At 33.6% G+C, this 26094-nt stretch overlaps 1 long non-coding RNA gene across 2 annotated transcripts in view; it reads left to right on the plus strand.

The window, feature by feature from the left end:
• The window catches only part of LOC118184535 (uncharacterized), a 329712-nt gene that overhangs the window by 217626 nt on the left and 85992 nt on the right, over positions 1 to 26094 (plus strand). The window contains exon 3 of one of the 2 annotated variants that reach the window (XR_015042852.1): positions 18672 to 18869. The exons of the other annotated variant lie outside the window; for it this stretch is intronic. This is a non-coding gene — a long non-coding RNA (uncharacterized LOC118184535). Of the gene's footprint in view, positions 1 to 18671; positions 18870 to 26094 lie in introns of those variants that run through there. 2 annotated transcript variants of the gene reach the window in all.

Below are 26094 nucleotides of genomic sequence, written 5' to 3' on the forward strand. Positions count from 1 at the left end.
TCCAAAAGGAAAACAGTTAAATCAGAGATATTAATTAAAAACTCTGAAAACGCTCATTTTCGCCCTCATTTTTCCGAGTGGCAGTAGTCTCGCACGCCGGAGATAGAAATCTGCTTTATTTCGAGTAGTGTTGCCACTACTAGCTTTCAAATTGCAGAGTTTGTTGATAAAAAATTTCTAAGTTTTACAATGAAATAAAAATACCATTGCTAAACATTAAATACACTATTGCCGATTCCAAAAATTCGTGGGAAGCCATTTCGACTATTCCTATCTTCGTACGAACTTTAATTAGCCGAAATATTAATTGAAAACTCTGGAAACACTAATTTTCGCACTCATTTTCCGAGTGGCAACAGTCTCGCGCATTGGAAATAAAAATGATTTATTTCGAAAAGTGGTGCTGCTGCTCGCTTTCAAATCGTAGAGTTTGTTAATCAAAAATTTCTAAATTTTACAAAATCCATACATATAAAAGAAGAATGTCTGTTTGTGTGTTTGTTTGTTTGCTCGCGTTATTGATTTCTGATCAATTATGACAAATGTTTTGCCACATTTAAACGACTAAAATTCAATATAGGTGAAATACTGGATGGAACGTGAGCTTTTACGACCACTTGATTAGAATGACGAAAATCATTCAAAACTGTGTGCCATTGTTGCTGAGATAATAAGAAAGAAATAGTTTATTTTTGTATCGAAATTTTTATGTGCTTTCAATATCGCATTAGACCGAAAAATATGACTATGAATCGCAATTTATGCATCTTTATTTAGAAAAGGAATTCGTTCTCTTTTTTGTTAGGTACATTACTCCCAATCTAACTTAACTGACATCGGGTACTTCCGCTAGTTTCATATAAGCGGTAATAAACAACTAAATTCAAACGCTGATACTTAGTTTAAGACTACACATGAGATAACATTCAGATTAAGCTGGCTCAGCGTGCAACTTTAAAGCATTGGCTGTGGTAATGTCAAAGCCGGAATTTTACCATTACACACAGTTGGTGAATTTAAAACAGAAGCGACTCTCAGAACGTCTCTCATTTGAAGATTCAACACTCTCAACTTAAACATTCAGGCTGCTAGATTCAGCAATTTTTTCTTCCTAATTATAGTATCTTCCTAAAATCTATCAGTTGCGGTGGGAACAAATGGTACTTTTTTCTCTCTAGATGCTTTGTTAAATGCTACTGTTGCCTCTTGAAAGGAAAAATATGCATGCCTGTTTGTAAAAAGTTTTTATTTTATACTCATTCATAAGTAAATAATAAAAAGTCAAATGACGACAAAAAAAAACTGTAATAAATATATATTTAGTAAAAATATTACTTTGCTATTATATTTTCACATGATATTAATCTGTCAATATAATATAACTAGAAAGCCCGACGGTCATACAAAATGACCGCTGTTCTAGCTATTATAAATTGTAATTAAAATAATTTGTGCAAAGGTGTCTGCTCATTCAAAATGAATTACCCAGGGCGAGGACACTCCTTTGCTTACTGCTCCACGGGGTTTCCTCCTTCTACTTGCTTAATTGATTAAAGTAGAATACAGTGAAGAAAACCACTGGCGGTACATTTCTTAAAAGCCACCGCTAGTTCAATAAATAAAGGTGATTTAAATAATAAAATGTTAATTCACATTTCAAAGTTCTCTTTGTACGCAACATTTCTTGTGTAGATCTTTCCTTCATTTTCAAGCTCGCCTTGCAGAGAACCATCAATTATTTTTAATCTTACGTCCGTTCTTTCACGAACTCTTGAATAGGCAACATAAAGTTGACCGTGTCCAAATGCAGGCTCAGGTAAAAAAAACCAACACGCTTAAGCGTTTGGCCCTGAGACTTATGGATGGTCATAGCAAAGGCAAGTTTTACAGGAAATTGTCTACATCTCAATTGAAACAGCAACCCTATGCCGTGACAACTTCCCCACATTGGCTAGTACACTTACACAAGCAACCAATGAACTATCGGCGACAAACAGACACTTAAGCCGCATATGTATATATCGAGTGAAGTAACATCATCTCCTCCGAAACGGCTGGCTCCCAAGCTTAGTGAAGCACACCGTTGGATTCCAGAGGTCCATGGCACGCCATTTTGACCATTCGCACCTTCATAGGGCTTTAATTAGCCGAGATATTAATTAAAAACTAATTTTCCCCTACGTTTTCCCCACAGTCTTTCTTGGGGTTTGCTATTAGAGCCAAATCCTTTTTTCTCGAATATCTACGGAACGGCCCCGAGTTGCGATTCGAGACACGTATCCTCGGATTCCAAAAAATTCTCCGAATCCATCGATACCCTTCTCATCTTCGTTCGATTTTAATTGGCCGAGATATTAATTAAAAACTGCGGAAACGTTAATTTCCGCTTTCATTTTTCCGAGTGGCAACAATAAACTCTCGGCGACAAACACTTAAGCCGCTTATATATATAATGTTTTAGTATCGAGGTTTCTTACCTTAAGAACCAAGAGACATATTATACTACTTGTATCCGACCTATTCTTTGTTATGCATCTCCAGCTTGGAATACTGCCTCTCCTAATCAGTTTCATCAACTTCAAATAGTGCAGAATAAATTTCTTCGTATTATCACTGGATGCTGACTTTCTCATCCGAAGGCTCAGGTGCTGGGCACTTCAGCAGGCTCCTAGGCTGGGACAGCCACATCCTGTGCAGAATTCATTGTAGGTAGGCATATCTTTCCTGGCATAACATATTGGAGAGTATAATTGAGGAAGAATGAATTTTTCCTCAAGAGAATTCAGTGGTTGTTGTATCATGGCAGAGGTAAAGATAAGCAATTCCGAGCGATAGTCAATTCATGAGCCTTGCGTACATACAAATCGTAAAGTCAGAAAGTCCGTCAAGAGAGAGATAAGCGTAACAGTTACTGCTTCGACATCCGGCGCTCAAATGAGTGAGAAACAGGTAGCAGGGCAGGTTCATGGCTGGATGGGAGGAGCTACTGGCCATGTGATCCAATGGGTGTCCTGGAAAGAGAGTGCATTTTCTTGCTCGACAGGCATTGGTGGGGCAAATTTTAGCGTTTAAACTTGGTTGAAATCCTGAGTACATTTATTTGATATAATAAAAAGAAAGTTATAAAGATACAATACAATAATGAGAAATAAAGGGATCCTGGACTGAAATAAGTTGGCCTAATTTTAATGCGTTCTGAACTAAGTATTAAAATAAGATATATTGTTACATACAAGGTGTTGGTTAAATGAATTAGTGATTCTTATTCTGCAAGACAGATGGCGACACATGAGCGTGTGCTTTTAAGAGTTGCATATGTACGGTGAAGGTATGCAAACATAAAACAAATATGGAAATGCAAAAAAGCAGTACTTAAAACAGTAGATAAAATTAAATTAAGTGCCGGAGAACTGCTCCGAGTCTTTTTTTATTAGCTTCGCTGGTATAATCATAATTTAGTCTTGGGATAGAGCTGTTGTTGATCTTTTCGATGTTGTTGAAAAATTTCCGTGCTATTTTTGCTATGTGTATGCTAATGCTTTCAATATTTAAGTCGTTCTGAATAGCCTCGTTCCTGAAGAACCAAGGACTATTGGATATAATCTTCAGCATAACATTTTGACTTTACTGAATTTTCAGCATGTGAATTTTGCACACAAAACCCTTAACTGGGCAGGCATAAGTGATAATAGGTCGCAGCATGGATCTATATACACGAAGTTTGTTTTGGATAGATAAAACGGAGTTTCGGGCAATTAGGGGGTTGAGTAAAGCTTTAGTACCCCGAAACTTGTTCAAAAAAAATGTTATGTGTGCGGTCCAAGTGAGTTTTTCGTCTAAAACAACACCGAGGTATTTGGCTTGCTTGGCCCAGGGAATGTTGACGTCGTACATTTTGATGGTGATACTTAAGTCGAAAATCCTTTTCTTCGTGAAGTAAACAGCTTCCGACTTTTCAACATTTATCTTGATTTTCCACTTAATCATCCAGGACTCTAATGCGTGGATGTGTTCTTGTAGTGTCTGTACGACTGCGGCCATAGACGCAGCTTGGTAGAGGATCGCAGTGTCGTCTGCATAGAGTGCTAGTGTAGTGAGAAGGTTGTGAGGGATGTCGTTCGTATAAATTGAAAACAATGTGGGAGAAAGTAAACTTCCTTGCGGTAAGCCCGCAAGGGTTACTTTCCGTGTAGAGTGAGTGTTGTTATAACGAACAACAAAGTGTCTATCGTATAGATAGGAATTAATGATGTTAATGATGTAATCTGAAAACCCAGAGTGATTAGCTTGTATGTGAGGCCCTGTAACCATAACAATCAAAGGCTTTCGAAATATCGAGAAAGAGTGCTCCAGTGATGTGTCTTTTTTGAAATCCTTCAGCAATCATTTCTCTGACTCTGTACAATTGATGAGTTGTAGAGTGTTTGCTCCGGAATCCGTATTGCTGTGGAATAAGAATTTGATTTTCTTCGAGGAACTCTTGGATCCTATTTAGAATAACTGCTTCGGCGATTTTGCTTAAGGTCGACAGTAAACTAATCGGCTTGTAGGAGGAAGCCAGCGTAGGGTTTCAGGATCGGTGCGATGATTGCAGTTTTCCAATTGGTTGGAAAGTGATGTAGGCGGAGCATAGCGTTCAATAGTTTGGAGAATTTGCATAGCATTTTTGCTCCCATTTCCTTGATCATCTTATAACTGATCTTGTCAATACCAGGGCTTTTCCGGTTCTTTCTCTTCTCGATATATCTAATAACCTCTGATGGCATAATTAAGGGTGTGTTGTTTGTGTGTGTTTTTGTTTGGAATTGTGTGATGAGTGCCGTAACTGAGTGTTCTGTATGGGGGTCAGAAATGTTGTGAGTGCGAAATTGAGATGCCTAGTGATCTGCAATAGACTCAGCTTTCTCAAAATCGGTGTATGCGATCCCGTTGGGGCCATTAATGGGCGGAATATTAGTGTTGCGTCTTTTAAATTTAGATGCAGCACTCCACAGTGAGTTATCATCTGTGGATAATGCTTCTAAATGTCTGGCCCAGTCAAGTTGTGCATGTTTTTTCGTCCTGACTTGTTGGTTTAATTGATTAAGTAGAATTTTGTCCGTGGGACATCTGAAACGCTGCCATTGCTTTCGTATACGGTTTCTGTTTCGGATCATCTCCCGGATGGCACTGTTCTTGAATCTTCTATCAGCTCTCATTGCTTTGCTGTTTTTGAGTAGGGCATCTTGAAGCTCATCTGTAAATTCTTCAGTGTAAGCGTCTAACGCATCCCTTGAGTGTATCGTGGTGGTGGGGTACTGAGTGTTGTTTAGAGCTTTGGCATAACCTGCCCAGTTTGTAAAAAGGGCTCTTTTGTGTGGTGTACTGTAGGAGTCGGTAGATATTTCCATCATCACCGGATTGTGGCCTGAAGACAATTCTGTCAGACTTTCGACATAACTCGGGAGGGGGGTTGATGTTTTTTAAAATGAAAAAATCCATGATTGATGGTCTACCTATCCCACAGTGTGTTGGTTTATCTGGTACTGCCAGGTGAATATTGGCCGCTGGCGCAGTGTCGTGTATGACTCGTCCGTGTTGATTGATATCCCAGCAATTTCTCATCCGAAATGAAATTCTTCATAGAGATCTTAAGCTTGAAACCATCACAGAATTTATTAAAAGAACAAATGAGAAATTCTTCTCTAAAACTGTCCAATGCGACTATGTGAACTATTCCCAAGTCTTCAACTACGAAATACTCAATGAAGACCGCAACATAAGACCACTTGCTGCTCACATCTTCATAAGATGATGCTTCTGCTGCTTCTTTTGCTCCTCAATTGGAGGCTGTAATTTCTTTCCTTTTATCTGATAAAGACAGTGCTGTACTCTAAGTTGTTTGGATTGCTAGTGTGACGTTGTAATAATCGTTGTGTATTGATTTTCTGTTGTATGGGTTGAATTTGTGTAGTTTTATAGTAGTTGTTGTTGTATAGCATTTTGAACCATGTTTTGCATTTGTCGTTTCTTTGAATTGTCAAGGATCCGTTCGGATTTTCTTCTTGTTGTCAAGTTCCGGTTACCTGCTAGTATGCCTTTGGCTTTTTTTCCTTTGGTACAACTCTCACTTTTCCTTTCTCCGTTTTCTCATGCGAGGTGTTTTCCATTTTCAGAATTCATTATGTCATGTGCCCTTGGGCTTAATTTAAGGAATCGGCAACATTGCGTATGCAATATTTCGGTAATATAGAACTAAGTCTAACCGAGTTTTCAAAACTTAACAAGACATGTTAGGTAATTAATTTGCAAATGAATAAGGGATATACGAGTAAAATTACAGTAATGAAACATCTAATGAACATATATATATATATTTACCTAAAAACACTTTTGTGTTCAGTGGACTTTGGGACGTGCAATGGTAAGCAAAGCGCGATTTCACACTGCTAAAATCTTCTTCACTCGAATCTTCTTTCGAATTTGTAAAGCAAGTATCTGGATCTAAACTCGAACCAATTTTTACAAAAATTGTGGTAAAAGATTTTTGTCTTTAGAATCAGATTTTTAGTTCAAAATTATGTGACTTAGCTTTCTCTCTGACGCTATTTCTAGTTATAACGTGTATTGAAAGTATAGCAATAAATTTCGTGAAAACAAAACCTCCAAATTCATCGATATTATACATGAAATTATCTTTGTTAGTTTAACTCGTTCGTAACAGAGAAAGGCGTTGGAATATTTCGAAGAACGAGCCTACATCGAGCAACTATCTATTTACGTATAAGCTGTGTTCGAAAACAAACGAAAAAGGAAAACAAATATTACAAATAATGCCACACTACAGTCTACAAAACAATGTAACTTTCATTGTAATCTGCACAGAACTTCAATAGTTATTCCAAATTAAAAATAAGGAGTTACTTTCCACCCACCCTGTATCGTTATTATATCAGAAGCACCAGAGTATGGGACCTTTTCATCCTGCCTTGAAATGGCTTATGTTTCAAAAAAGAGTTTTCATTTATGAAATTGCTTAGTTTTATAAATAAAATTTTCCAATACAGCTGGAGTTACTTTGCATTACAGATCGATAAGCAAAATTCTTTCGGGAGTACTGCAAGTACTAACTTTACGAATTTTGTTTGTATATATAAAGTTTCTTCCTGTATAAAAAAATTTAAAGGCTACTCGCATAAGCACTACATAAAGTAGAAAAATGTCATGAAAATTTCCGTTATGAAAAATATTGAATTTTTTTGGGGCGAAGGAGGTAGTTCTGCTTGTAGAATAATAAGAGAAAATAAATCTGATTTTCTTAACACGTGGAATATTATGTCATGCAAACATGGCGATGCTTGTTGTTTTGCTTTACATAAATGATAGTTTATTCATCTAATAAGGCAGCATGGTATAAAAAATACTGAAACATTATTATTACAATTGACTAATAAAAAATAATTTTTTACTATAAAAACAAAACAAATAAAAACAAGTCTGAAAGGTTTCAGATTTTAAATTACTTCCAAAGGGGCGTTTATTTAACATTTTTTAAGTTACCCTTATTTATTAAATATCACGTTCTTCGCTCTTAAACCATAAAATTCAGTTCAAGAGTAATATCACAAAATAGTTTTAAATTGAGCATATCTTTAGAATTTCCGATACGCAGTCTCACGCCCTGGAGATAAAAATGATTTTTCTGTAGAGCCTTGCTATTGCTCGCTTTGAAATCCTTGAATTTACTAATCAAAAATTCGTTAAAGTTTTACAAAATAGGAAATCGATAATAAAACAAATTTCAAATTTTAAATTTGATATTTCACATGACCATATTCGCAGTAGGATTACGTCATTCAAAATTCGATGTCTCTATGTACCGTTGTTTTATCACAATGCGAGAAATATACATACATTTATGCAGATTTTTCATTATTTAATTTTGTCAAATATAATGCAAGACTGTAACATTTAGTGGCAACAGTTTGAAAAATGAAATGGACATTTTTAGTGAACGAACGCAAAACATCAAAGCGAAAATAATAGTCCTTCAGGGACAAAGCCCCTTTGGACTAAAAATTTTAATCAACTCACAATTATTTGGGGGCAGATTAACACTGCTTTTTTTTAATATTTTTTATTGCAAAACAATGAAAAATTACTATCAAAAACCATCAGCGTTAAACAAAAGTGCATATGCAAAAAGAAAGTGGAGTAGAAGAAAAATATGTGAGATTATAAATTATTTTTTCCCTCCTTTCTGCATTCATTCGTGGTGTAATTGGAAGCATACTCGACGAGTTTTCGAGAGATCCAGGGTTCGAGTCATGGCGAGGGCAGTGTATATTTTTCACGTCTCCAACATTAAAAAACCCTAATTACTCTACAAGATAACAACAATGACAGCAGATGATGCATCTGAGCAGATGATGACACATGTCAAAACAAAATCTTCGATCCACACTCTTATGTGAGATTAAAAGCAGTGGCATTGTATAAGTTCTTTTCTAAATATTATCCTTCAATGTTATTTATAACTTTTGTCTCTTCATTTATAATGAAGTTTATTCTTGAGTTTTCTATAATGCATTCTTTTTGTTTTTAATTTTAATTTAATTTTCATAACCAAATAAACTTATTCTCTGCTCTGAATTACATGAAAATGCACGTAAATTGTTAACGGCATTTTTAATGTTAATATCTGTTATTCCTATTACCTCTGTTACTTTAAGTGCAATTTAAATTAAACGTGACCTTATTTCCTGTATTATTCCGGTAAATAGCAAGTTGAATGTATATACAAAGGCCTTTCAATAATTTACCGTAATTATAAAATGATAACTTATGTCCAGAGCATTTAATAGTGATAAATATACTAGTGTAATAATTTATCCACTAAAGGTTATGTAAATTTAGTCACCTTTCATAGCGCTGTTCAAAATATCGTACATGCTCATGTAACGGGGGCATTTTTAATCCAAAAAATATAACGCTAACTTCTAGGAGCGAAATTTCTATGAGTCATACAGTTTTTATAAATCGGGCGGAGAATCCTGGCTAATACCTAAGAGACAAAACATATCTAAAAGTAAAGTACTGATAATTAAGTACTTTATATAATTAATTCAAAACGTCTATGAAAAAGCTCCGGTACTTTTGATTTATTTCTTCAAAATGACTAGGAAGCCCGTGCATTCAGTAGCAGCCTTATAGACAGTTACTTTTAAAGACATTACCTAAAACAAGTTTAAAGTCCTTTCTTGAAACTCAAAGTGAGAACATTACATTATAAAAAATGTTAGACTTTGTAATTTAACTAATCTGAAATGTTTCAGAGTATATAGGGCAGTAAGTTTTCCTTTATTTATTTCGCTTTTCCTAGTTTTTTTTTCCATCTAAAGCAAGGATTATGCCATCATGTTAGAATTCCGAAATATTCAAAATTCGCCGTCGCTAGTGTATTTCCAAAGCGATGCAATTGGATATCACTTTAATAACTTAAGTAAGGTTTCCGAATGTTTTAACTAGTTTGATTAATCATAAACATTTCATAAACACAAATCATACTCTCTCGTACTCGAGTGACGAGAGTGTGTTCCTACGATATTACAATTTTTAAGATTTTCTATGACGTCAGAAGTACTTTTTAAAGCCAGAAGACCAATAAGTTCTTCTAATTATAATTGCCAATTCATTTGTAATAAATTAATAACATGAAAACTTTTACCAGAACGAAGAATGATGTTTATAACTTGAAAAATTAGTACCAGTTACTTTTCTTTACATTTCACCATAATCACTTACCTGAAAACAATCAAAGGATAGCATTTATAGCAGCAAGAAACTACAACTGAACTATGAAAATTACTTTAAATGAAATACAATTTACCAGTTAGATCGTATTAGAAACTTTGTCTTACTTTCGACGCTATCGACTTAGATAGATTGTTGTCATAAAAGATTTTGTTATTCTTTAGATTTTTTTCGCAATAAAGACAACTAGCATATAAAATTATATAATACAATATCATTTTTATTACAACAAAAATATAATATTTAATCAATAGGATGGATGAGTTTGGTTTAAAGTTTATTTGTTATCACTATTAGGTTCAAGATTTCATATAGAATGCAATAAATCACAAAATTCAACAATCGATTTCTTTGCTTTTGTCAAAAGCTGTCACACAAACCTGAAATCTCCTAGCTGTAAAAGTAACGTATGAATGATGTTACTTTGAGCCGTGTAAAACATGATACTTTCTTTATGCAGTTTGGTCAAGTTATGTCATAGCTTTTGGTCAAGTTATGTTATATAAATCTACAGTATTAGCATAAAAGAAATAGACACTTCAAAATTTTATAGAAACAAGAGTGTTTATGGCATAAATACATTACTAATATTGTTAGAAGAACATGTCCTAGAATTTACGTTGCTAAGTTACAAATATTCTGTTGTGCGATCCTTATGTAACACAACATATATCAATGTGACAGTCAAGTTTTCCCGCGCCTCAGCTATAGGTAAGAAAGAAACAAAAATTCGATCCTCGATGTATAGCCATTAACAATGTAATCAAACATTATTAAATCCAGATTTCTCGGTGGCTAACGTGCCAGGAGCATGTTCATGTCTGAAGAATGGCAATTCCAACGCTGAAGCAAATTTTCATCCAGAATCATATTTAAAAACGATACTGTAGAACAATAACAAAATTCGTTTTTGCTATTCAAGCACATAAACAGATTTTTCTTGATTACCTTCCCTGCTGACCGACTAACGTTGAAAACGCTCACTTGCTGGCGTTACGAAAACAAAAGAAAGGAACGGGTTTATAAACTTGAAGCCTTTCACTATAAAATGGTACTAAAATGTTCTTGACAAAAACAAACATCTTTCGATTTAAAAATATTTATACTGTCTATTTCTTTAAGTCTAACCCTATATTTATTGCAAAAATATTGCCATTGCTTCTGAAATCCTTGAAATTTAACATTTCTTCCAGAGTAGCTCAAAGGCAGTTCAATAGGATGTGTTATCCACTTTATGAAACACTGATTTAAAATTTATCTACTTTCTTAGTTTATAGAACAGCATACGTTTTTCTTTTCTTTACCATTTTAAGTGTACTTATACTTTCAATATGTACATCACACTTCAGTGCATATTGTGAACTCAACTCTTTTTAAGATATTAAAACCCCGTCACCGTAATTTACTTAAATCATGTCTTTAAATTGCTTGGTTTGCTTTTAAATGACAAATATTATTTACGCCATTTAGAGCAGAAATATCTAAAGGCGCGTTACGATGCAGTTGCTGCATGCGTATCTGAAAGCAGATACAGGAATAAGCTGTGATAATATTTTTACACATTTTCGCAATGTTACTGCCCAAAAATTCACGTGATCAGATCAATCTATCCTATATTTTACCTATGGCAAATTGAGCTTTGGACCTCATGAGAAATACGTTAAATTTATACTAAGTGTTCTACTAGGTAGACACACTAGGTGTAAAATACTACGTAGAAAATACCAGTAGAAAAGCTTCCTGAGTTTCTAAATGTAAAATATCAACTGAGTCAACAGACTGAGTCATTATCATTCCACAGCAAATTTCGAAAATCTCATGATTATATTCGCCTTTTGTTATGCAGTAAAAAGAAAACAAAATTGCTCTATTTAATTCAGAGATTTTCCACTCATCCCCGATTCCCTAAGCTCGCTTTTAGTGAATCCGTGAAGCAATGAGTCGTCTAATTCGTTTCAGATTGGTTCCGACTTAGTTCTTCTTTTAAAAGATCTACCAGAGTTTCTTGCAAATTCATTCCCTGATTTTATCTTTCCAATTGTGTTCTGTGGGTTTTTAGCCATTTTGCTTTTTTGTAACGTGAAAAATATTTTTTGAAATATTTGCAAAAATATTACTTTGAAGCATCAAAGTATCGTATTTTGAAATTCTACTTCAAGGAATAAATATTTAAAATATGAACGGAATTCATAAATTTAGCCATTTCTCTTTCCGTGTTACCAGAAATAAACCGAACGCAGTATACATAGTGCTCGAAAATGATGTTAACAGGCTTATGTTTTGTTAAGCACCACTTTCAGACCTTGTGCTTTTAATTACATCTTATAATTAATGGTTAAATTATCATTTAGATTATTAAGAGATTCTTAATTATAAGACAGATAATTAAAAAAAATAAGTTCAAGTCTGTGGATAGGCCGACAGTAGCCGATTGAATAAGACTGCTGATGAGAATTAGTTTAACTGAATAAATAATTTCGATGAACGAACTGACTGCATAGGCATTTCGTCGCCAAGTGCAAAGTATATATAAGACACTTTCCTTCAGAACTCCTCCACGAAGACATTTCTCCTCTTAGGTAGAAAAGCTTAAAATGCTTAGCTATAATCTAGTAAACCTAATAGAGTCAAATATATTTCGTTCCGCAAAAACGAAATCTAAACATTTATAGGGTAAATTAGAGAAAAAAATAATCAAATAGCAGAACTTTACACACACACAACAGCTATATGAAATGAACGCCCATGATAAACTGTATTTTCAAAAAAGTGAAATATTTTTCAATCATAATTTTCTTTTATTGATTGTGTTTACTACGTACACTAGTGATAAAAACCTTTTACCTTGTTGAGTTGCGCGCCTCCAACCTGCACGCAACCAAGAGGTGACTGTTGAAACTGGAATTTAGACAGAGTCTTTCTAAGGGTTTAAGTCCCTTTTTATTCAACTTAAGAAATTACAATTGCGTGCTCTTGACGCTCACAAACTACGCCGACCCGGCAGTAAAATAAAAATAAGAACCTGAAAAGAAATAATAACAAGACTCTAACTACGAGGCTCTCTAAACGTAACTAACCTCACCGCGTTTTACAATACCGCTGCTAATTCAGCAAATTTTGAATATCACGTTGAACGATTAACGATTCTCCGAGGCAAGCACACAAGCCGAAACGCGGGGTTCTTCAATTTCTGGCTAACTACCTCCGCGTTCGTGAAGTAAGAACAGCACATCTCGAACTCGTTTCCTTTCTATTTAACTCAGAATACTTCCGCTGATAATTTGAATCCTTGCGCGTTCTACTAAAATTTACATACTCTGGCATTGGCAGTTTGTGTACAGCCATTAATACGGCTAATATTTCTCTCTCTGTAGCTGTATAATTCCTTTGTGTCTGATTCAACGTTTTACTAAAAAATGCCAGAGGATGGCTATTTTGCATAAGAACCGCACCCAGCGCATAGTCCGACGCATCTGCTGCAATTTCCAGGTTTTCGTCCCCCTCCGGGAATTTAAAAACAGGGGCATTGATGAGCGCTTCTTTTAATCTTTTAAATGCGGTATTTGCTTCCGCTGTCCACGTAAATTTAGTTTTCTTTCTTTTAATTACTAACAGGGGTTCAACAATATTAGCGAAATCTTTTATGAAGGACCGATAGTAAGAACATAACCCAAGGAAAGAAGAAAGTTTCTTGGCGGTGTTGGGCGGTGGGAAATTTTTGATTGCTTTTATTTTTGAATCTTAAGTTTCTATATCCTTTTGCGAAATTTTATAACCCAGATATTTAAGTTCTTTAGTTGCGAACTTGCATTTTGAGGCGTTAATTGTAAGACCGGCCTCTTTTAATAATTTAAAAACTTGTTCTAGATGTTTAATATGTTGTTCCAACGTACTACTCGTTATAATTATATCATCTAGATAGATTAAAGTCGATTTTCCTAGGACAGGCTTTAGAACAATGTCCATAGCTCTCTGGAATGTTGACGGGGCCCCTCACAACCGAAAGGGCATGCGTAAAAATGCATAAGTGCCCGATTTTGTTATAAACGCGGTTTTATGTATGTCTTCGGGTCTCATACCTATTTGATAGTAGCCAGACGTTAAGTCCAAAGTAGTCATATATCTAGTAGATTTGATCTTTCTAATAATTTCCTCTATAACCGGCAAAGGGTAAACTGGGAATTTAGTAATACTATTCTGTTTAATTTTCTGTAATCGATAGCAAACCTCCAAGCCCTTTTATCCGAAGGAGGAAACTCGTTCTTTTTCCTACATAGTACGAATGGACTCGCGTACTCACTATTTATGGACGTTATTATTTTATTCTTTAACATCTCCTGAATATGTTCTTCGATGATTAGGTCTTTTTGTTAATCATAACGATACGGTTTAGTCCTACGAGTTTTTTCGGCAGTTAACTGTATCTCATGCGTAACTATTTGACAGCTACCAGGCTTTTCTGAAAACAAGTTTGAAAAATTACTCACCACTTGCTGGATGGCTTGACTTTCATGGTCATTCAAATGGCTAAGGTCAACTTGCGGTTGTTCCACAGGTTCCACCACCCTCTGGTCCATCTCCAGCACAACAGAACTGTCTTGAAAATTCAGTTTGGCCCTCGCGGCCCTTAAAAACTCCATACCTAAAATAAGAGGATTTTGCAGATTCTTCACTACAAAAATTAATACTTTGAGGCTTTCCTCTTTTACCTGTATGTTTAATGATAATTTCCCGATGCAGAGACAGGTTTTTAATTGCGTCGCTATAATTTCCGTATTTTTGTTTTTAAATAATCGTAACCTATAAAAATTCTTTTTGAAGAATGTTTCGCTCATAAAATTACCTTCTGCTCCTGTATCGATGAGGGCTTCTACTGGTACATCGCCAACCAGGACTTGTATAATTGGTAGATGTGAGTTTTTTACGATGACCGTATTTAAATGTCTTTTTGAGGGTTTTTTTTAAAACTTCCGGGGTCTGGACCCTCGCTTTCACAGGCCCCTCTACTCGTTTAAAGCTTTCATTTCAACTTCTGCCTTCTGGGTACGCGGATGTTTGTTTTCGAATTTCCTTTTTGGGCCATGACCTTCGAGGTTCGATGAGTTAGCTTGATAGCTCTTTCCCTCATAAGAGCGGTTTGCATTTCTGGTTTGCTCATTTGAAGATTGCCTTCGGGTACTTTGAGAATACGATGCCCCTCTAGCTTTTTCCGCTATTTGCGATATTGAAACTTCACCGCCAATTCGAATAGCTCCTGCAATGTGCTTGGGTTTCTAATTTCGAAGTAGTCTTAAACAGCAGGTAACAATCTTGGTAAGATTATTTCAATAATCTCCGCGTCGGGTTTCTTCCCATACAGCATATCCGTCAGCTTAATTTTTCGCAGAATAAAGTCCGTCAACTCTTCTATATTCCGTTGATAAAAACTATATAGTTCGGCTTCTAGCCTTGCTCGATCTTTCACTATGGGGAAGGCCTTTAATAAGGATTTTTTGAAATTTTCAAATGTATATGTCTGGCCTCCAAACTTGATTGACGCTCTCAAAGTCTGGACCAGGTATCCAAATCCTTCCAATTGGCTTGCCATTTCTTGGTGTTGTCCCGCGGCTTCCATCCGATTGCCGGCCATTTCAGTTCGACAAGTGTTCGGGCGCCAATGTTGAGTTGCGCGCCTCCAACCTGCACGCAACCAAGAGGTGACTGTTGAAACTGGAATTTAGACAGAGTCTTGCTAAGGGTTTAAGTCCCTTTTTATTCAACTTAAGAAATTACAATTGCGTGCTCTTGACGCTCACAAACTACGCCGACCCGGCGGTAAAATAAAAATAAGAACCTGAAAAGAAATAGCAACAAGACTCTAACTACGAGGCTCTCTAAACGTAACTAACCTCACCGCGTTTTACAATACCGCTGCTAATTCAGCAAACTTTGAATATCACGTTGAACGATTAACAATTCTCCGAGGCAAGCATTTAACAATCTGCCGAGGCAAGCACACAGGCCGAAACGCGGGGTTCTTCAATTTCTAACTAGTCACCTCCACGCTCGTGAAGCAAGAAAGCACACTTTCGAACTCGTTTCCTTTCTATTTAACTCAGAATACTTCCGCTGATAATTTGAATCCTTGCGCGTTCTAATAAATTTACATACTCTGGCATTGGCAGTTCCAGGGGAAAGTAAGGCTTGACAGGAAAGATAGTTTAAACTTAAAATAAATGTCAGTTAAAATAAATATAAACCCTACAGCCTTTTGCGACGCAATTTGACCAGTACTTATTTGGTTGCAGGCGTACTATTATCAGCTATTCAGAAAGAACTCACATTTACATTCTTTCAAGAAATCAGTTTAAGTCAGGCCACACAAATATTTAACATTTCCATCTCTAATCATCGATCATAATAACATTTCCAATCTCAGCAGCATTCCTAGTGTGAAGGCAAGCCTCCACATGAGATGCTACTGCAACCGCCACTGACCACGAGGCGAGTCTCGCTCTCTTCTGCTGCTGGACTTCGTCGAGGTAGGACGCCCTTCTGGGCTGTCCTGGCCGAGTCTTCTTTCCGAGGTTTCTTTTTCTCTGGCTGCGTGAGTTAGCCGTTTTTCATCTTTGCAGTCTCATCGAATTAAATCCTGTGACGAAAAGATATTTTGGGCGAAATTTCATCGGACTTTTGTTCGTTTCAAGAAGTCACAGAGCCACGTTCTAATTCTCGAGGTCTAAAACTTCGAACTGTAATTGCATTTGAATTAATTTCATCAAAAACGTAAGCAACTTTAATGTAGATAACTCTACTGAAATGTGCTATTCACGTAAGGACATTATTTTCGCGGATGAAATACGATTTGTCTGGACTTCGTCTGTTACTCACGAGCAGCTTCATGTGCGCCTTGTATCAGTTGTTTTATGTCTGGCAATGCGATATTTTTTATATATATCTTTTACAGTCTGGCTAATTAATAAATTGTGAATTGTTTCAACGAGTCAATGTTGTCATTTTGGGGTAAGTTAAATTTTATTTTTTATTTCTTAGTTCACACATCTTACCCTCAGTCCTTTGCTAGCAAACTACGGGTTATTGCGGCACAATAGCAATTGCGGCACAACAACTAACAAATAAATATAACATTTGGTTCCGTGACCCTCGAAATTTGGTGCCGAAATTTGGCATATAACACCTAGTATAAGGAATGTACACCAGTCGTCGTCAATTTCTATCATTTCAGCCGCAATTACTATTTTCTAAACAGTTTTTTGAAATGAGAAAATCGTTTGCAACCTTTTATAATGCATTGCTTACGATCTGATCCAATTTATATCATTTTAATTGGCATGGTGATTGAGGAAACCGGTTGCCATAGCCTTGGACCCGGGTTCAAATCCCGAAGAAAGCATGGCTGTTCTAAGAACAGAGTGTCTTCAAAACATGCAAATTCTGAATTAACTTTCTTTTCGGTGCAGCCACTGTACTAGAAAGTCCATTGGAACTTTTAATTAATTACATGATTTGAGTTAAAACTTCTGTAAACCAGTTTCTTCTCTGTCTTTGTAAGAAAGGGGCCAGAAAATATTTTACGTTATTGGTAGATAATTGAAGTTAAACATTTATTACTTTAATTTACTCACCAGTTTCTATCTTTCAGTTCCTAAATCTATTCCTAAAATACTATTGAGTTGAATGTTCTCTGGAGAAGCTGGTGTTAGGTGAGATGTTAGGGGAATTTAAGACTCGTCTTTCGGGGTATTCTTCAACTTTGAAGGACTTCTATTGCACTCTCAGACCCTGATAAATTGCTCTGCTGGTGAATTAAATTGTGCTTTCCTTTAAAATTTCGACGGAGTTTTCACTTTCTAGCTGGAATAATAACAATACCCCTTTTGTGGTGCAAATTGGGCAATGTCTAGATGTGGAAAGGACAAATTACCAACGAGCTTTGGCCATTTCCGATGAATAAATTTAAGTGCATGTGTCCGGCTTTTCAAACAACAGTATAATACTCTAACTGATTAAAAAATATCTTAGTTTTATCGATATTGTTTCCTCAGTGTTTTCAATATACACGTTAAATTAAAGTCATCAAATTGTTTTATTTAAATTGATTACTTGATTTACTTAAACTCATTACTTGAAAAAATACTTTATTTTTATATGTCAGTAATTTAAGCAAAGTTACTTTTATATATTTGTATAAAAACTATTGCTGCATTTGATAAGCAAAGTGAAGATTTTATAATCGTCAATCTTGTTTATTTTTTAAAATTTAGGTAATAAAATAAAATATCTTATACTTTTGATGATTTGTTCTCTGTACCTCATCTTCACTATAAATGATAATTAATTAACCAGAGTATTGATCATCGTATCAAAAGTGTAGCATTTGCACAGAAAGAACTGAAGTATGAAGATTATTTCTTCAAAAATGATTTTCACAACCTTGTTGATTTCTGCCCGCATTTTTCAGAGCTTAAATTTCTTCTTTGTTTTCTGTTAGTTCCAAATGACTGATAAAAGTATATATTTTTACATGAAATGTTGTAAAAGTGTGAATAAACACTGATTGATGATTAAAATACATGTGGAAATAAATGCACGCAAATTAAAATTTTGGTTTATTATTTTATACATTTCGTTTCAGGAATTTGAGTATTTGAAAAATAGTGCTTTGAATAGCAATCACGATGTGCATAGCTACCACGTTAATTAAAAACGAATTTTGTGCGATTATAGTCTCAAGTTTTATTTCTGCAAACTTGTTCATACTTTTAAAAATGATAATAGCAGTAATAAAGATAATAATAAAGCATAAATCTGAAACATCATTTTTATCATAAAGTTTGTTCATATTCTCAACCTGATTCTTATCTTTAGTTTATTTTTAGGCAGTCATTTGTATTATGATTATGCCGTATGCTGTATATTATAGAGAAAAATCTAAGAAGGTCATTGAAGTAAACCATCCTAAAAGGGGTCGATGTAAGAAAAAGTTTGAGAATCCCTAGTCTAGCCGAATCCATATGATGTTAGCTGGTGTTTCAATGTATCATAATATGTAACGTACCAATAAAAGCATCTTTTTACATTAATATTGTGTCAATTGTTGCTTATTTATCAACTATTGCAAAATTGTTTATATTTGGGTCAATGATCATTGTATTATTAATCATATATATGTTAGATCACTCTTTTATTTCTTTCATTATAATATCAAAAATTTCATTATAATGTGTGAAACTTGTGTGTGCGCATTCATGCAAAGTGTGCTCAGAAGTTTAAATTTAAACTACACCAATTAAGATAGTACTAATTTTTACCTTAAACGGAATATTGTTTTCTAAACTAATAAATGTGAATGACTTATTTTGCGACACTTGAAATCATTATTTTTGCTTTTGAAATTTATTACAACACTCCTAGGAAAAATTTATTGGTGTGTGATCCTTATTTTAAGGCGAGAATCTACTCCAGTGATATTTTGTTCTGCTCTGCACGTTGATGATTGAAGACTAAGATGAAGGAGAAGAATGATTGAAGAAGACATTTTACTTCCTTGTACGAAGTAAAAAGGAAGTATTGTAATTGCGAAAAGTTTCAGGCAGCATATTTCAACGAAAATATCAATTTTGACTGCAATCGAATGCAATTTAACGATGTTTTTGCGTGATATCTGTACGTAAGGACAGAATAAAATACTCTTTTCCTTCAAAAAAAATTATAAAACTGCTTTAAAATGAATTCTTAAGAGAATTTTTCGTGGCGTCTGTACGAACGTATGTACATACGCGCGTACGTTCGTTCGTACGTACGTACGTACGTAGCTCGCATAACTCAAAAACGAGTAGCCTCAGAGCGTTGAAATTTTGTGTATAGGATTGCTATAACATGTAAATGTGCACCTTGTATTTTGGCTGCAATCGGCCGCGCCAAACGTATATAAATATATTTATAAATATATCACTCTGTTACCCGGCTCAGTGATCTCAGTTTCTTTACTCTTATATGTTTGTAAATTGTACATTTTTTGCTTTAAAAATGATTGAATTATGTTGTTCTTATCTTCCGGTTAAGGTTTTCATGACCTTTAGTAAATCTGTATGCAATATTTTTAGAATTATCAACAATTTTAAAGTTGTTTAAGATTTAATTCAACCCAATAAGTTTAAATGAAATTCAAGAAAAAATGCGTATAATTTAATATTCCGTACAAGCAAGTCATGGGGTGTACACATCAGATTTTTAATTTAATATTTAAAGCCTTTCATTTAATATTTAAATGTAATACTCATTCATCTCCCAGTGGTTTATTCATTTATGATTCTTACATTAATATACGCTATAACATAAATATACGTAACATTACTTAGTATTCTTCACACTTTTAGATCAGGAACTAAAGTAAAATGTTGCAGATAACCGAGGAAAAAATATATAGAAAAATTATACATATCATTTTCTATATATGATTTATATGCATAATTTTTCTATAACTACAGACATGCTTAGAGAAAACATTTAAATGAAGGAATTTCGATATTATATACCTAGTGTGCATAATAAAAAGATAAATATTTTCAGCTCCATTAAGTTGACTATTAACCGTGTGGCTTTCTTAACAATCCAATATACGTCTCATAGTAAGCATGTACAAGAACTGTAAAACTTGATAATTTGTAAATGAAGTTTTCGGCAGGCTGAAAAGAATGTCTTTAAAGATAATTTCCATCGTTAAGAGAGCAAGACCAGAATCATCATTTGAAGCAATTAACGCTTCTAAATGCATTAATTTTTAATTGCGTTGCATACTTCAGGTACTAAACTATTTTGTTCAATTTCAGAAGATCTAATTAAAGCTTTCAAAATAAAGCGTGAGTAATGAATTTGTTGGAAACATTATGCAAATGAAATTGGAACCATTCTTTTATTTACTGCAACCGTGAACCACAGCACATTTCCGTTGTCGAACGATCCTACAGAATATTTAATCAATAAAGTTATCTGTTTTGTCTGATTTGGGTTCAAATTAACAAATTACGAAACTGATTAATGCATGCTATCAAACAATAAATATAAGCAAGTTCATTATGATAATTCTAAAATAAATGTATTATTTTTCCTTGCGCTAAATTGATACTGCATCCCTTAGCATGTGCATATTTATTAATTAGATTATTAATTAGTATGTTTAGATAGTTATGAAGAAAATTTGTGCGCAAGACTACCTTGGGAACATCCTCTCATAGGAAAACATGGTAAGAAAGGACACTAGTCCAGGATATATATATTTTATTTTAATGGTAAAAAGAGAAAATAATGATATTCATGCATTTTCTGAAAACGTCGGTTCTTTCTTTTGCATTTTGTCGGATTTTCTTGCAAACAATTGATCCTTAGCTCAATGATTTTAGGGAATTTGTTTCAAATAATAATAAATTGAAGTACGTAACTGTACAACTGAACCCTCTGTGGTATAGATGTAACTTTTAGGTGACATTTGGTTTAGTCTTTATTTTCTTACTTCTTATGCTGTAGTGTTACTACTAATTATGACCTTCATGTTGCAGCTTGGAAAATATTCTATGATGATTCTTTTAATTTTTCTGTTACTTTTGGATTAACTTTCACATCAGTTATATACTAGAGATTGAAGGTCACTGCCAGACACGCCACGTGTTTTAAAATCTATTATGCTTTCCAAAACAAGAAACATGAAAAAATCATCGAGATTTGAGCTCTGAACCTTCTACAGCTAGCCGGACATTTTCCCAATTACACGTGATTTGGTTTGGTTTGGTTCGGTTTATTAAATTACTCCAAAGCACTCGGGGGCTATCTGCCTTAAGGGAGGGATGCCTTCGTGGAGGACTTTTTAAGCAAATTACACGTGAAAGCATACTGTGAGGAAGAAGAAAATTCCTTGTAAAGTTATTAGTGCTATTCACGAGAATAAATCTCTTATTAAATAATGATCAATCTGTATGTATTTATGTATGTACGTACACTGCGCAACAAATAAATAAATAAAAATGGGACAGTTCTATGTCTCTCATTCTACTATGCAGATTGACGAAATTCAAACTGCGTTTTTCAAAGCTCGAAAGCGCGAATTTTTATTAGATTTATATATATCATTGTTCTAATACAGGTATTTTGACACAAAATCGGACTTTTTGTAAAATGACATACCAATGTTTTCCATATTTCGAGCCTACGATCAAATTATGCCTAGCTATTAAATTTTGTAAAACTTGAGACGAAATTTACTGAAAAATTCAAAACTTTATCTTGGCGCATTTTTTTTTCAGTATGCGCCAAGAATAATTCACTTTGCGAACTTCTTAATTTTTAGCAAACTATTTTACTTTTCCTTTTTACATTGTGCATGAGCCGAAAAAAGTCACTTCATTCCTACTTTCAAATAATTTTAGCGAAGTGCCTAAACCACATTTGATGTTTATATCGCTTTCAACATACTATATGCCAAATTTCAAAACGCGCCAATTTCTAAATTCAGGTATATCTTCGGAAATTTTGAATAATAAACGCCAATTTTTTTGCAGGTAAGCCTAGAAATACATCTACTTTAAGATGATGGTAAAGGTTTGATAGATTATAATTCAAAATTGTTTTCGAAAAATTTATAAAAATTATTTAAAAGTACAAATTTAGAAAATAAATCATAAAAAATGGACCAGTTCTATTTAGAATGAACCTAAATTTCTAAATATGAAAGTAAGAATCAAATAAGTTTAATGAAAGAGAGATATTAATAAATACATACCAAATTCAATTAACATGGAGGAGGTAAAATTTTGAGAGCTAATATTTTAAAAACGGCTCGTGAATTTTTACACAATTTGACACTGTAGCATAATTTGAGTCGTAGGATCGAAATAAAGAAAAAAATGGCATGTCGTTTCAGAAAAAGCCAGATTTTGTATTAAAATACCTATATTAGAACAATGCTATATAGCATAAATCTAATACATATCCGGAGTCGCACCTTCGAGACATGAGTCAATCTGCCCAGTAGAACGGAAGATATAGAATTGTCCTATTGTTTTTTGTCAGTGTATGTACGTGCCTCGTACTGTTGAGAAAAGGCGTCACCTACAGCCAATGAATTTTGAAAATACATAGTCCTCCACCTTAACAACTGCGCCTCTAAGCATGAATTTTAAATTTCGAATTTGTTTTTATTTATTTTATATTTCGTTCGAATTTAATAAATTCTTTATTAAGAATTTTGGCAATTTAAAAGCAGTGCGTTGCCTCTGCTCAGAAGGCTTTTTATTTTCCTCTCGATAGTTTGTTGGAATTCGATTAAGTGTAAATGTAAAGTTATCTTTTATATATTTAATCAACAAACTTACCTATTTAAAAGCATTGTATTGTAACTATCAGAAATAAAATATTGTTTACCTTCCTCGCATGCAAATGTTGCCAGTTCGCAGAACGTAAGACATTTAATTTTTAAATTTAATCCGCCTGTTACTGATTAAAAACTAAGCGATTTAAAAGCAATAAACGAAATTCTTAATAATACTTTTTTTATTTTTATTGTGATTGATTTAAATAAAAATGCATTCAATATTTAAAATAGCTAATTAATAATTTTATAGCCTTCTTATTTTCTTTTTTTTTTTTTTTTTTTTTTTTAATGTATCAAAGATTTTTCTAAAATCATATGATTCATGACTGATGCAGAAACTTCTTTTTACATCTTTTTAAAAGGCAAATTCTTCCAGCTGTTCTATTGCAATTTAGATTCAACTGTTTTGTCTAGCTGGTTTTTACTAATAATTCGTACGAAATTCTTTAGTATTCATTATGTTTAATCAATCCAGTCTATTTATTATTACAGGGGATCTCATCCTTTTTTATCCCCTGAACTCCTTTCACCATTGCTAGACCATCATTCTTCCCTTCCTTTCGAAAACTAGAAAAATATCTATACATTTATTTAAATTTAGATGATTTGTAATGTGTTTTAATAAATTAAACAAGAAAAAGGTAAAGAAAATATTGGTAAATACAAAAACTTGAATAAAATAATTTTTTTTAATAAAATAAAACTGAATACTTAACAGGTAAATAAAAGGCTGACTAATTCCCCCTTGAAACTATGTAATTCCTCCCTATCCCTCATCTAACATCTTGTAATAATATCGCTTTAGGTTCTTTTCTTAATATTTTTCGTGGTTCTCTGAGAAACATTCTCCAATCTTCGGTTGCATATTTAAAAAGAAAAAGGAGTCCTGCTACAGAAATAATATTTCTGATGATTATTACAGAACCACCACTGCATCATCCATCAACATATTCTGCAAGAACTAAAGCAAAATAATTAATTGGTATTTCAGCTAATACTATTATTTCCAATTAAAACTGAAAAATAGAATACAATATCAAAAATAATATAAATATTGTTGAGAAGGTCTAATGGAAAGAAGTAAGCAGATCCATACTCCGTATTTAATTATTAATCAGTAAGATAGTTTTGTTCATTGAAAAATAAAAGCTTTACAATTTTTTTTCCTTCTAGGCCTTTTCTAAACACGATTAAAAGTAATCATCATATTTAAAAAATTGTAAAATGAGTTATAGTATTCACTACCGCTACTTGCATAATTCCTTCTGCCTTTAAAGTCTAAAATCGTAAGTCTGAATCGAATAATTAAATTACTATAATAAAAAAGCAATATGTTTCGTTTATTATTGAAGTCATTAAACATTTTTATGAAATTAACTGACTGGACTAAATAAAATAACATTACTCATTAAGGTCATTATATAAATTATCTTTTTTTAATAATTATTTTATTTGGTTGGTCGCACAAGCAGTTAATTTTTTAAATAAAAAAAATCAACTAAAGGACGCCGTAAGATAATTATCATTCGTGACCTATAGTTTGAAACGGTCACTGGAGTTCAACATATATGAAACAAATGTGCTTCATTGTACAAACAAATGTGTGTTGTAAGTTTTGATTGATTATTGAAATAGAGTTAAACTAAAAGATATCAGCTACCATCAGAAGCGTTGGTTGCCGGTGACCTATTAATTCACTTTTGTTGGTGTAGTAATGCATTTTTTTCGTCACTTTTGCCAAGACGGATAGATCACTAGCAAAACATAGCGCTAGCTATAGCTCCAAAAATGTTTGAAAGACTTCACTAAGGAAGTTTCTATAAAAATATTATGTTTTGCTTATGTTGAAATAGTTTTTGAAAAATTTTCACCACTTATTAAAAATATTTGTTACATAAAATACATATCTATGAAGTGTATTTAAGGACACTTCGTCTGTGGTTACCATTTATGAATACCTCCATGAATGACGCATAACACTAAAGTTTTTAACTCAATGTTTATGATCAAATCATAATTTTGTAAACTTATGCTGATATATGCCTTCTCGAAATTTATGTATTTGTAATCTTTGGGCTTTTCTAATGAAATCCTCTCTTCCTACAGTCGTATTTAATGTAGTCTTATTTATCGAAACCTTTTAAATATACATAATACACTCATATTTCATACTAATGAACCATAGTTACAAAGATATTTGTCTATTAATATAATAATGCATAGAAGATATCTTTACTACTGTTTCACAATTTTAAAATTGCTTCCAAATCAAAATTTCAGGAAGCAAATAAACTCAATAAATAAATAATTTCTAGAATTAGAATAATTTTTACTGCAAAATGCTTCATTGTACTAAATTATCAAATGATAAGTACTGACGCTTTATTTTGCAGGTGACCCAATCATAACACCTGGCATTTGTAAACTTTCTTACGTAAACAACATACGTATTAACAGGACAGATTAAGTACCTTGTACACACAACTACTACAAATATGTGTTTTTGTGCAATGTGCCATTCGTATTTAAAACCTTCCACTCACTAATAAAAATGCAGATTTTTCATGCTTTCAGAGTTCTTTTATGAATCCACAAAGTGATTAATCAGCGCCACAAATTGAGACTCAAATCTTATGATATGACAGAAAAGTTCTGTATTCCGGTGTCATGTTGCCATATCAGCTCAAAATGGCGGATGTCAGCTCTTCGAAAAATTCGCTAGAAACTCGAAGAGGAGGTAATTTGTCAGACGTCAACTCAAGTTGTTGGAAACAAACAGAAAAAAGAAAATAAATAAAAGATAAGAACGAAAAAAGGCTGTATAAAATACGAGTGTAATATTTGATTTTCTTTCAACGCACTTCAACATTTTTTCGTTTTCATTATTTTTTACTTATTTCTTTATTATGGCTGTTTTTCGGCTGTTCATACAGTGC

This window comes from Stegodyphus dumicola, chromosome 8 (assembly GCF_044657685.1).
Source record: "Stegodyphus dumicola isolate Sdum_Otavi_A_Nest chromosome 8, ASM4465768v1".
Classification (NCBI taxonomy): Eukaryota; Metazoa; Arthropoda; class Arachnida; order Araneae; family Eresidae; genus Stegodyphus; species Stegodyphus dumicola.